Source organism: Penaeus chinensis, chromosome 7, assembly GCF_019202785.1.
Source record: "Penaeus chinensis breed Huanghai No. 1 chromosome 7, ASM1920278v2, whole genome shotgun sequence".
Classification (NCBI taxonomy): domain Eukaryota; kingdom Metazoa; phylum Arthropoda; class Malacostraca; order Decapoda; family Penaeidae; genus Penaeus; species Penaeus chinensis.
Window position 1 is genome coordinate 45,816,077 of NC_061825.1, and position 12,500 is coordinate 45,828,576.

Genomic DNA, 12,500 nt, shown 5'->3' on the forward strand with positions numbered 1-12,500 from the left:
CTGGGTAACTGGGGCACCTACAACCTTCGAACGTATGTGCCAGAACCACTTCGGTGTTTCAAGTGCCAGAAATACGGTCACCACAAGGCTAACTGTACAGCCAAGCCTAAATGTGGTGTCTGTAGCAAGGCACACAACACAGAGGTATGCCTCAAGGCATACAAAGAGGAAAAGAGGGACACAACAGCCAAATGTCCCAACTGTGCCAAGAAGCATCATGCCTGGAGCCTGACTTGCTCTGTCAGGAAAAAGGCGGCCCTCAGGCGACAAGAGGTTGCTCAAAACCGATCAGACTTTGTTCCTGCCCCACCGGGCACCCATGTCTGGGGAAGGAACAAAAGCGAAAAGGCCCCCCGACCTCCTAAGAGGAAGGAAGCCGCCCCCCAGCCGACACCGGATGTCTCCAACAAAAAGGAGTTTCCGACAATGCCAAAGGTGCAGAAAAAGAAACTAAAGAAAAAAGTTTCTAAGAGTACCACAAAAACCTCCCCAACAGATGATCATCTCCTCTTTGACGAGGACGATATGACTCTCCTGTTAACTGCTGTTGTCACAGCAGTAGCAACAGCCCTGGGGAGGTCGAGTGAGGAGGCCGAGAAGGCAGTTTCGGTCGCCATGACGGCAATGACCCAGACTGTCGCAGCCCTGAAGGGAAGAAAGCTGGCTAGAGAAAAACCAGCCTCACCCTCACCCCAGGACGAGACTCCCCTCCCCACTCCAAACCAGGCCATGCCTTCACAGGCAGAGCCAAAACAGGCTGAATCTGTGCAGCCAGAGCCAGATCACGCTGACCTTGCCCAGGCAAGGCCAGCAAGGCCAGCCAAGAAAAAGCCTGAGAGAAAAGCCGAACCAACCAAAGTCAGAGCTACCAAAGGCTCTCCACCCCCCAGTGGACCCAAGGATAGCCTGACAACAGACGAGGAGCCCTCAACCAGCGAGGACCTCGCAATGGAGTTGTCAGACTCCGACGATGTCTCTGATGTAACTATCACTGAGTAACATCATGACACACCATCTAAGCATCCTACAGTGGAACATCAATAGCTTCTCTGCAAAGAACGCTTTTCTCCAAGCAGTAGTGCGATCAAGGAACATTGACATTGTCATGCTCCAGGAGACATTAACAGTGGACACTGTTCGCTTCTCAGGGTACCATGCCTTCACACTGCCACGAACACCTGGCAAGAGAGGCTTGATCACCCTTGTGAGAGCAACAATCCCCTGCTCCGCAATAGCCGATGCATCGCACTGTGGAGACGATGTTGAATCCCTTGCCGTCGAGGTTCACCTGGCCGGGGGGCCCCTCAAACTGTACAATGTGTACAGCCGGCCACGCTGTAAAAGCTTAGACATCAGCCAGGTCTGTGCTTCTGCTGCACACGACCGAGTGATCATAGGGGGAGACTTCAATGCACACCACCCCATCCTGGCTCCCTGCCGGGCACCGGATGCGGCCGGCTATCATATAGCCGACGTGCTAGAGACATTCCCTGAGATCGCTCTCCTCAACACCCAAGAGCCAACGCATGTCAGAGGAGGGGTCCTAGACCTCACCCTGGCCACTGCGACTCTGGTGGGGAGGATTGGCTGGTGTGTTGATGAGACCGTCACAAGTGACCATTACGGCACTATAACTACCCTCATGGATGCTGGCCCAGCCGAAATCCTAAGACCAAATCCAAGATGGAAAACAGACAAGGCCAACTGGCAGGCGTTTCAAAACGCCTTGGCCCTCTGTCTGAGATGCAACAATCTCCCACAAAGCGAAAATGTGGAAGTGCTCGAAGCCAGCCTGCTAAACGCCATTAATGAAGCAGCCTCACAGACCATACCCAAAACTCGGCCTGGGTCCAGAAGTCACAAAGACGCCTGGTACTTCAATGACGAGATCAGGGAGGTCAACCACAGGGTGAACATGTGCCGAAAACTATTCCGAAGGCAAAGAACCCCTGACAACCTATCCCTCCTAAGGGAAGCTGTCACGGATGCCAAGGAAACTGCCAACAGAGTCAGGCAGGAAAAGTGGCTGGAATGGTGTGAGTCCTTCGACCACCAAACCACCCTTTCAGAGCTGTGGCAACGGGTCAAGCGAGCTACCAGCCGCTCAGCCCCGAGGTGCACCCATCACGACCCCCAAGCAGAGGCTAACAGACTGGCGCACGAGTTCTCTGCGAGAACGAGCAGCAACAGTCTGCCAGCCGAGCTGAGGGCAAGACAAGAGCGTCTACAGCCAGACAGACACGCTCAGATCAGAGAAAGGGCAGCCGAACCCGATAACTCAGACGTTATCTTTTCTCTGAGGGAACTAAGGAAAGCCTATAAAACCAGTTCCAACACAGCCCCGGGCTCTGATGGGATCTCGTACCCCATTATCTCCCACCTAGGACTAGCAGGTGAGCGTGCACTCTTGCAACTCATCAACAAGTCCTGGGAAACTTCCACTCTACCCCAGAGTTGGAAGAGGGCTACCATAGTTCCCGTCCCAAAACCAAAGGAGCCGGGGAAGTACCGCCCCATCTCTCTGCTCAGCTGCCTGGCCAAGACGGCTGAGAGGATGGTACTAAACCGGCTTCAATGGAAAACGGGACCCCCGCACGAACACCTTCACGGGTTCACAAGGGGCATGGGCACAGCACACAGCTTAGCCACGCTCTTAAGCACAATCAGCAAGGGCCCAGCTGTGGTGGTATTCCTTGACCTGGAGAAGGCTTTTGAACTGGCAAGTCCGCTTGCCATTCAGGAAAGCCTGATCCAGAAGGGAATCAGAGGAAAGCTCTTGGCTTGGATAGGTGACTACTTCAGGAACAGGACTGCCAATGTCAAATTCCAGGGTCACCTATCGCAGCACATGCCGCTCGAAAATGGAACGCCACAGGGTGGGGTTCTCAGTCCAGCCCTATTCAACACTTTAATGTCCTGTATCCTCAACATAAACCTCCCAGTGGGGTGCCAGATCATCTCGTATGCAGACGATCTCGCTATCACCTCCACTGGACCACGCAGCCAGAATAAAGCCCAGCGTTGTCTGGACCTCGTGTCAGAGGAGTGTTGTAGGACGGGACTAAAGATCTCTGCTGCCAAATCCAAAGCCATGGCTTTGAGACAGAGAGTTCGAGGCACAAGACTGAAAATCCAGGGAGTGGAATTAGAATGGGTCAAGGACTACCTATACCTTGGGGTAAGGATAGACCGGACCCTCTCCTTCCATAAGGAGGTCCAGTACCTGGTTGACCGAACCAAAGCAAGACTGTCTGCCATGAGAGCAATGACTGGGAGACGCATAGGGGCCAGACACAAAGTACTAAGATCATTCTATGTACATGCTGTCCGGCCCATTGTGGACTATGCCTCAGTCGCTCTAATTGCTGCAAAGAAAAAGCACACAGACAAATTAGAAACAGTCCAAAATGAAGCTGCCAGGATCATTCTGGGTGCCCCGAGGTGGACGAAGGTCCTCAACCTCCTGATGGAGGCAAACCTTCTCCCCCTGGACTCACGAATCGATCTAACGGCAACACAATTTCTGTCAAAGGTCATCCAGGCTCCCAGGAACACAAGCCTAAGACAAAAATTAGTCAGATGCCTCGAACAAGACAACGAGCTCGTTGCAAACAACTCCTGGCTGTCTCATACAGCCAGGGTGTTGATACGCCATCAGCTCAAAGAACAGCTTCTTGCTAAGGGCATGGACTCCCCCCACCCCGACTTTGCCGAAGCCCCGCCGTGGGCACTGAGCCTGATAGAGTTCAACATAATGAACCTGTCAATGAAAAAGAGCCTATACCCCATGCCTAGCCTAAAGGCAGAAGCCCACAGGGTCATTGCAGCCATCACTCCTCCGGGTAGTAGAACATACTACACGGATGGATCGGTCGATCCCTTGAGCCACACTGCAGGCGCCGGCTTTGCAGCTAGGGATGCCACGCGATCCATGAGGGTAACAGACAACGCCTCCTCGCTACAGGCAGAGGCAGTTGCAATCATGGGAGCCCTAGGCCACGCGTCCCTAAGGGAAGGACACGTGGTCATACACACAGACTCCAGGGCAGCCATTGACTGTCTTCAGCACAGCTCACCCACAGACAACATCTACCTACTGACCACGATTCTCACAATGGCACAGAGAATTCTTGCTCAGGGTAGAAGAATTATCATCAATTGGGTCCCAAGCCACATCGGCATCAGAGGGAACGAGCTTGCTGACAGACTAGCCGCCGCTGGCAGGGGTATGCCCCCAAATCCCATGACGATAAAACCGAGCCGAAAATTACTTATGGAGAAGTGTGCCTTGGTCGGTCGTACCTTCCTACGGCAGCTCCACAGAGAGGAAACGAGAACCTCCCCCTCGGCCAGCTGGTACTCAGACGCCACAGGCTCTGAACCACTGGCACTCTCTGAAGTAAGCAACAGAGGTACCGAAGTCATTCTTCACAGAATGCGCCTAGGTTACCACTGTGCATGGCAGATTATCCCAACAATCGAACGCGATGAATGGTGCTGCAAGCACTGCGGCGAGCCGAACGCCACACTAGTCCACTACCTAGAAAATTGTAACCATACACAATTCCTGAGACATGGACCGCCCACAACAGCCGCCGTGCTGGTAAAGAGGCTATGCGAAATGCTTACACCATGGCGGCAGGAGCGCTTGCTGGCAATCCCGCCGCCACGGTAAGCACCGAGTGTCAGACAACTCAATGAGACAGCCGTAAAAAAGCTGACACAGGCCGGGCCATATCTAGAAGGCCCGGGCGAAGCTAGAACTTCGCAAACCAAACCCCCCCCCCCCCCAAGCCTCATTGCCTCTAATAATGGTATGGTTAATGGATAATGGTTAATGGTTATTCATTGTTGGCCATGGTAAGCCTGGAGTATGTTGGGGAGAGAAACGGTCCACCCCTCAGGGTCGCTTGAGGGGTAAGGGCTAGACAAGCAGGGGAATACCGTGCCCATGGCACCCTCAGGCCGTTCAGGACTGGCACAAAGTCAGCCTTTCATCCTTTCAGCACGGCTCTCACACCTTAGGAAGTGGATAGTAGAAGGGGTTGGTAAAGGGACAAAAGGAAAAAGTAGGAGGGGAAAAAGAAAGACCATGCAAAATTTGTTGAGTCGAGGGCTGAGTCCCAAGGTTGGGGAGTTCCCCAGCATTGGGTCCCAGTCTCCGCCTCCTAAGCCCCCCCACGACAACAACGGGCAAGGGATTGGGGGGGAAGGGGCACCTAAATAATTTGAAAAGTCATGGTTAGAGAAAAAGATGAGTCAATTCTTTTGGAATGTAGATTGTTAGTGTGGCCAAGTCTTATTATTTTTAATACTGTATATGTCACCCGAGCTAGTGAAACATGGTCGTGCAACACCGTAGATTTCGAAAACAGGAAAGGCATCTTGAAATTAGGCGCTATCACTCCGGCCGTATCTATGTCTGTATGGAATTAAATATGTTACCTAGCTTTAAGCGACTGCATCAAAAAGATGGAAACTAAATAAAACACGGGTTTAGTAGGTAATGTCAAGTTCTAATTTTAGAGTAGCACTTGCAGAGGACTCCAAATATCAACTGAGTGAAGCACGAGCCTGTTCAACATGCAAAAGATCATCACGACGAGACTTACGCCAATCAAAATAGTAATTACCTTATGACTATTTACTCCGTGGTCTACAGACTTTTCATTATGAGCCAATTTGGTTTCATATATTGCCATATCAAATAGTATATTATGCACGTGTTTACAACTCTCTTATATCATGAGTCTTTGTTTAGTAGGTGGAGATCATAACCTCGGTATATGGTGGTTACCTTATCTTATTTATAAGTAATCCCAGTGACTAGTGACTGGCTCCCCTACTTTGGACTGTATATTGCTAGACTGGAAGAAATTCGGTAAATTGCCCTCATCAATCGTCCATTATCTGTGGTTGTAGATGGTCGTAAATGATTAATGGTTAAAAGCAAAATAAATGTTCTAGACATCTAAGGTCATGTAGCACTATAGTTGATGTTAGTGAAGGGTGGTTGGGTTAGTGATTAATTGTTAAAGCTGGGTTAAGGAATTGGTGAGTGAATGGGTTAGGGTCGGGTGAGGTAATGTAAAGGGGGTTAGATTAAGTGAAGGATATATATGCGTTTGAGGAAGGAAAACAGGTTGTCAAAGCAGAAAGTGTGAGATTCTGTAAGGATGTCTGATAGGTTGGGATGTCTATATAGGGAGGATAGGTGGGGGAAAGTAGAGGTATGGGCTGCTTCAAAACGTGGGCATGACACGAGACATAAAGGGAGTGTGGGGAAGAAACAAAATGGTAATTGGGGATTGGTATTGGAGAATGTGTGAGAAAAGTTTGTTGAAGGCATATAATATGAGGAGAGGATATGATGGAGGTCAGGTCTGTGAGAGCGGAAACCACAAATGTTTCAGTGAAGGATAGAGATGGTCGTAAAGTAAATCGCATTGCAAATGTCTACAAGATATCAACCAAAGATTAAAAATTGTCACTTTTTTTCGCATTGGTAGACAGGTTGACAAATACCATACCCTAAATTATGGACAGGTCAGTTGAAATAATCGCTTTTATTCCCTGGTGTTTCATTCTTCGCTTATTTTCTGTGTAACTGACAGTTACTACCACTGAAGTTTTTTTTTTTATGTCTTATCTATTGGAATTTGATCATAATGGTCTTGTATTAGTATCAGCATAATGAACTATGATAGTATTCATACAAACTGAAAATATATCAATTACTGACAATGCTAAAAAAAAAACACAGAGAAAATGAAAATGCCCTACTGTATGAAGGTCAACAGAAATACTTTATCCTTTATATTTATTATGTGTTACATCACCAAAAATAAAAACATAAAAAAATACATTCCTTGCACAATTATTAATCAAACATAAAGGTATTGAAAGTCACAAAATCACACCACATAAAAAGTGACAAACATTGCAATCAACTGCATACAATTACCATGTCTCTTTCTTCCTATGACTTAAATTGTTACTAGAATTCACATTCCACTTTCTCAGCAACTGATAATCAGAAGTTTGCGGTTGCTTTGTTATTTGTGAAATACACAACTTCTAACTGTGACACAGAATACACTTCACCATTTTTTTTATTTATATACAAAAATGTTCAAGATATAGTTATGAAAATATTTATAATAATTGAAGACAAGGCATAACGTATCACTGGAAAAAAATGAAACCAATATATCCAACTATCAATGACAAAAAAATCTTTACTATACACTTCCAAGAACATATCAAAGACGTTCATTCCAGCTCACTTTTTTCATAATGGCCTTACTTAGGCACTAAATGACTAGACAATAATTTCCTAAGACAGCTCACAAGCCATTGCTCTTATACATTTTCAACAAAGAGTATATGCCTTTTACATTTGAGCACTTTTAATTCTTCAAATTGATGGAATTAAAAAGAAACTCCTTATGAACCTATGCTGTTATTATTTTGTGCAAAAGAGGGAAGAAATGCCAATCAAGAACTGAATTTTTAAATGTTGTCATCACATCATATGGATTTCCCTTTATAAACATTACAAATAAATATAAGGAGGGGCAATACAGTGAAATATGTAAGTAAATCAACTAAGCCGACATGTACTGTCCCAAATACAGGGAATAAAACTGGATTAGTTACTCAGAAATCAAGTCCCCTGACTTTTGCTACACCTTACTGAAAAATGAACAAAAAATGGCACACATACAGTGTTCTGGGGGTGAAAAATTACTTAATGCTAGATTAAAAGCAGCTGCTACAAGACCACCAACCTGAAGACTTAATATTCAAAAAGAAAGAAAAAGAAAAAAGAAAAGAAGAGAAAAGAAAAACAAAAATCTGAATGGACAACTCCAAGATATTCAGGTCCTGTTATAATAACCTATGTGTATTCCTAGGGATGAAATTGAAGCTTTGGAAAACATACAGGCAAGCACAAGCAGGTGTAAGTATTCACCAAGAAGTGAGATCAGCTAACAAGATCTTTCTTTGTAATAAAGGAAATTAATGAATTGGTGATGCAAACACATGTTTAATATACTCTTGCTCACTTTTTCCATTTTGTATCATCAGGAAAAAAAACTAAAATTAATTTTGTGTGAATCTGTCAAAATTCAAATAAAATTCCTATGTCAAAAATGGAATGTACACAAATTAATATCTGCACAGTGCAAAATATTTATTTTCATTCATATCTTTTCTATATTTGTCAGTTATCACAATGAACACTGTTCATATCTATCTTCCCTTCATCATGCTTTATGTCACTGACATCTGCTATGATTAACCCATTGCCGTTGGGGAAAATGAATAATAAATGGGGAAAATGCTGTGCTGATTTTTTTGTCATATATGTACATATATGGCTCTGTTAGTGCTTAGTCACAAAGGAGTCAAATAGTAGATCTTGTGACCTTACCTGGTTTCCCCTTTCCTTGAATTGGCATGAAATTTTTTTTATTAGTGGTATGAATATCAATAGTGTTGTTTTTACTATAAACATTATAATAACTATAATTTTATAAACATTAGTAAAACATTTGTTCATCCAGCAAAATAAGATATAAAATATTTCGTAAATCAATGAAAAGGGTAAATGGGTGAGACAGGCAGAACTCATAACTGGCTCACTGGTGACTTTGTACAAGTGTAGCCATCTATGTGCAAAAACAATTAAATAAGTAGACTCACAGTGGGCATGGCATGTATGTACATGCCATGTCTGTCGGCACTGGGTTAATAATTAATTTTATAATACCAGCCGTACCAATTCTTCCTCTGTGAAACACATTACTGGATATTATATCTTCATTTACCGATGTAGCACTTTAATATGGAACATCTTCAGTCAAATTATTAATAAAAATAAGTTGTGCATGTGTGTCTGCTTATTTACATATGTTGAATGATTTTAATCTTATTACACACACACACACACACACATATATATATATAAATATATATATATATATAAATATATATATATATATAAATATATATAAATATATATATATAAATATATATATAAATATATATATATAAATATATATATAAATATATATATATATAAATATATATATATAAATATATATATATATATATATATATATATAAATATATATATATAAACATATATACACATATATACATATACACATACACACACACACACACACACACACACACACACACACACACACACACACACACACACACATACACACACACACACACACACACACACACACACATATATATACACAAACAACACGTGTGTGTGTCGTGCATGTATGTATGTATAATATATATATATGTATGTATGCATGTATGTATATCTATATTTGTGTATGTGAGTGTGTGTGTGTGTGTGGGGGAGGGTGTGTGTGTGTGGGGGAGGGGGTATGTGTACATATGCAAGTATGTATGTGTGTGTGTGTGTGTGTGTGTGTGTGTGTGTGTGTGTGTGTGTGTGTGTGTGTGTGTGTGTGTGTGTGTGTGTGTGTGTGTGTGTGTGTGTGTAGTTGGATGTAAAGAAAAGCTTGTGGCTGCAATTTTTCTTGTTATTTTTTCTATTAAGCATACACTCAGAAGACACTTCCTTTAGCTTCTATATTATAAGTAAATTTTAAGTACATCTAATCACTAGCTAGACTTTAATTTAAATTTACATCTATCAAAACAATAAAAGGAAACTCCAAAGTGAGATCTCTAGTTACTTATAACTAACAATCACAGGTATGAAGCAAATGATTCAAACAACACATGTGTTACATGTGTAACACTGGCCAATATCTGGTAGGTCTATGTACTCTGGCATGCTTATTTCTTTATTCTGGGTTATTCCCTAATATTTACTAGGGTTCTGACTAATGAAAGTCTGAAGTGGTTCTAATAAAAAAACTGTGGAAAAAAAAAAAAAAGTATGGCAAATAGAAAGCAAAAAATCAGTGTAAGAGTAACAGTCAATATTTGATGACGTAACTTTATTACAAGCAGTTTAATCTGAATGCTTACCATACGTAACAGATCTATTTTGTAAGAGATGGAATGTGAAAATGATAATTATTCTAAATTTAGATGTACACTTTTAAGCACAAAGCATAGTTCTTCTGCTAAATGAACTAGGAATGACATAATAATTCTTGCTTATGTGTTCTTTCTATCATAATCTGAATACATCTGGCATGAGATTTTAAATGTCAGTGTGATTCTCTACACATACCTCTACAGTCATCATAAAAGTATCAAAGAGTGATCACTGTGTAAAGATAATGTTTTCTATGCAGTTTGAGTATGGTGAATGCATTCACACAATGAATAATTAATAATACTCATATGAACTTGAACTATGTGGTAATCACTTTCTTGAGAGCCAGAGGCCAATGAGATGCAGATCAGCACTGTATACAATAGCATGAATATTTGCAATTCATTTGCAAACATAAAGCTGTTAGTGGTGATGAAAGATACATTGTGGCAAAATATTACAATTTACAATAAGTTAACCTCTGCCATCTCTTCCAAGTTGGTAGAAATGGCTGTGAACAACTTACTTTATTTCTTTTTCTTATTTCCACACAATTTTTAGAAAGGTATGATCTTCGTTTGACAAAACTAGTCACTGTGTTAGTTCCTTTTGTTTACATCAAAACTTTCTATTGAATGCCTTGACTAGATATGAGAAAGTTGATGGGAATTCAAAAATTACACATAAAAACACAAAGTGTTCACAGCTTGAATAACCAGAAAAAAAAGAAAAAAAAAAAGAAGGTAACTTTCCTTCTTACTCTCTATCAATCTGTGCCATATACACACAATTAGTGGGAGATCATGAGGAGATTCATAAAAATAGGAATGTAGACAAATTTCCATGCATACTTTCTGAAAGATTTTGTAAAAACTCACATGCACTCACATATACACGGGCAGGCAAGCATGCACACATGTGCACACAAGCATGCACACAAGTGCACGCGTGTGCGTACACACACACACGCACAGAGGAATATACAGTATCCTTACAAAATACAGAGAGTCATATTCCAAGGTATCTAAATTGCTGACTTTATGCATACCCTCTTTTCCTTTAGAGTTACTTATAGTAAAAGCCAAACTGCATAATCACTGACTTTACACATCTCCACATGCAATTACAACCAGAGAGCAAGTAGTATTGGGACTTTCACACATGGAAGTTATTGATATTTTCTTTTATTCTTTTTCTTTCACTTAAAAGTAGCTCACCATCTGTATCTTGCTTTACTTAACTCACTGATGACAGGCTTTCTGCACACCATATTGAGCCATGTGCCATGCATTGTAGTCAGCTGTTCTAGTGAAAAACTAGGAGTGACGGAAACATACACATACCCTGTTCTTTATGCTTTAAGCTGTGGCACACACAGTTGAGGCTTAAAAGAGACATTAAACCTATGCTTAAGGGGCTATATCTCCTCCATGATCACAGGGCCAGACATGCAACCAGCTGTTTAACACACAACTAAAAGCAGACAGCTGTCTGTGGCGTGGATACTTACCATCTTGCATTTAGACCAAGTTCACCATAACCTGATTAGATGTCAACTGGTACAACTGGATTAAAACCATCTACACAGTAGTATAAATGTAAGCATGTTCTACTATAGTGTAGTTTCCAGAGCTAAATAGTTATAAATTAGATAATTAAAAAGCAAGTAACATGATCATATAAGTAGTCAACCTAACTGCTTACTTACTGAGTTTGCAAACTGTTTAATGAACCCAAGCAAAGAAGTTGAAAAGAACCCTATAATTTATAAAGGCTTTTTATTTCATCTTCCTCATTTATACAAGAACTACCTTTCAAAGATCACCTTTTCTATGTATGTCACACATTACACAGCTACTTGAAAGTAATTCTATTTGATCAAATGCAAAAATGACCAATGCATACAATGGTATTCTCATAATGCCTTCATGGCCTTGAACAGCCAAATGAAAATATATACTTGGTATATTAAAAAAAAGTTATGTAAATGGAAATAACAGATATCTGAACAGAAGCAGAATATATAGAAAAAAATCACAAAAATAGCTTTTTCTAGGTAAATGGTGAAAACACACTTGTTTATCCCCTCGCCTCTATACAGCAGCTTGATAGAATTTTCATGTAATTTCTTGAAAAATAGCTATAATATATAATTTTTCTACTTTATAGCTACAAAATACAGATAACTCGTACCTAAAACTCATTACCACATATTAAGTTAACATAATTTGAGTTATGCTTATCCAAACAGCAAGATATATTTGTCTAAAATCTCAAGATGAAGTATATTAAATCACACTTAAGCAGTATATTGATCAGTACAGAATTACAGCAAGCATTATATATCACATATTTAACATCATGTATCTATTCTGCAACTAATCTTCCGTATAGGGTAAAAGATGCTGAAAAAAATCCTATGCTCAGCTAAGTGTTTCTCATGGGTTGTAACTTG

General features: G+C 41.6%; 1 protein-coding gene across 1 annotated transcript in view; it reads right to left on the bottom strand.

The window, feature by feature from the left end:
* Positions 1–9,444: 9,444 nt before the first annotated feature.
* Positions 9,445–12,500, bottom strand: part of LOC125027005 (KIF-binding protein-like) — a 14,820-nt gene continuing 11,764 nt past the window's right edge. The window contains exon 10 of the mRNA XM_047615611.1: positions 9,445–12,500. This exon is cut by the window's right edge and continues 451 nt beyond it. The gene's annotated coding sequence lies outside the window, so the exon portion shown is untranslated.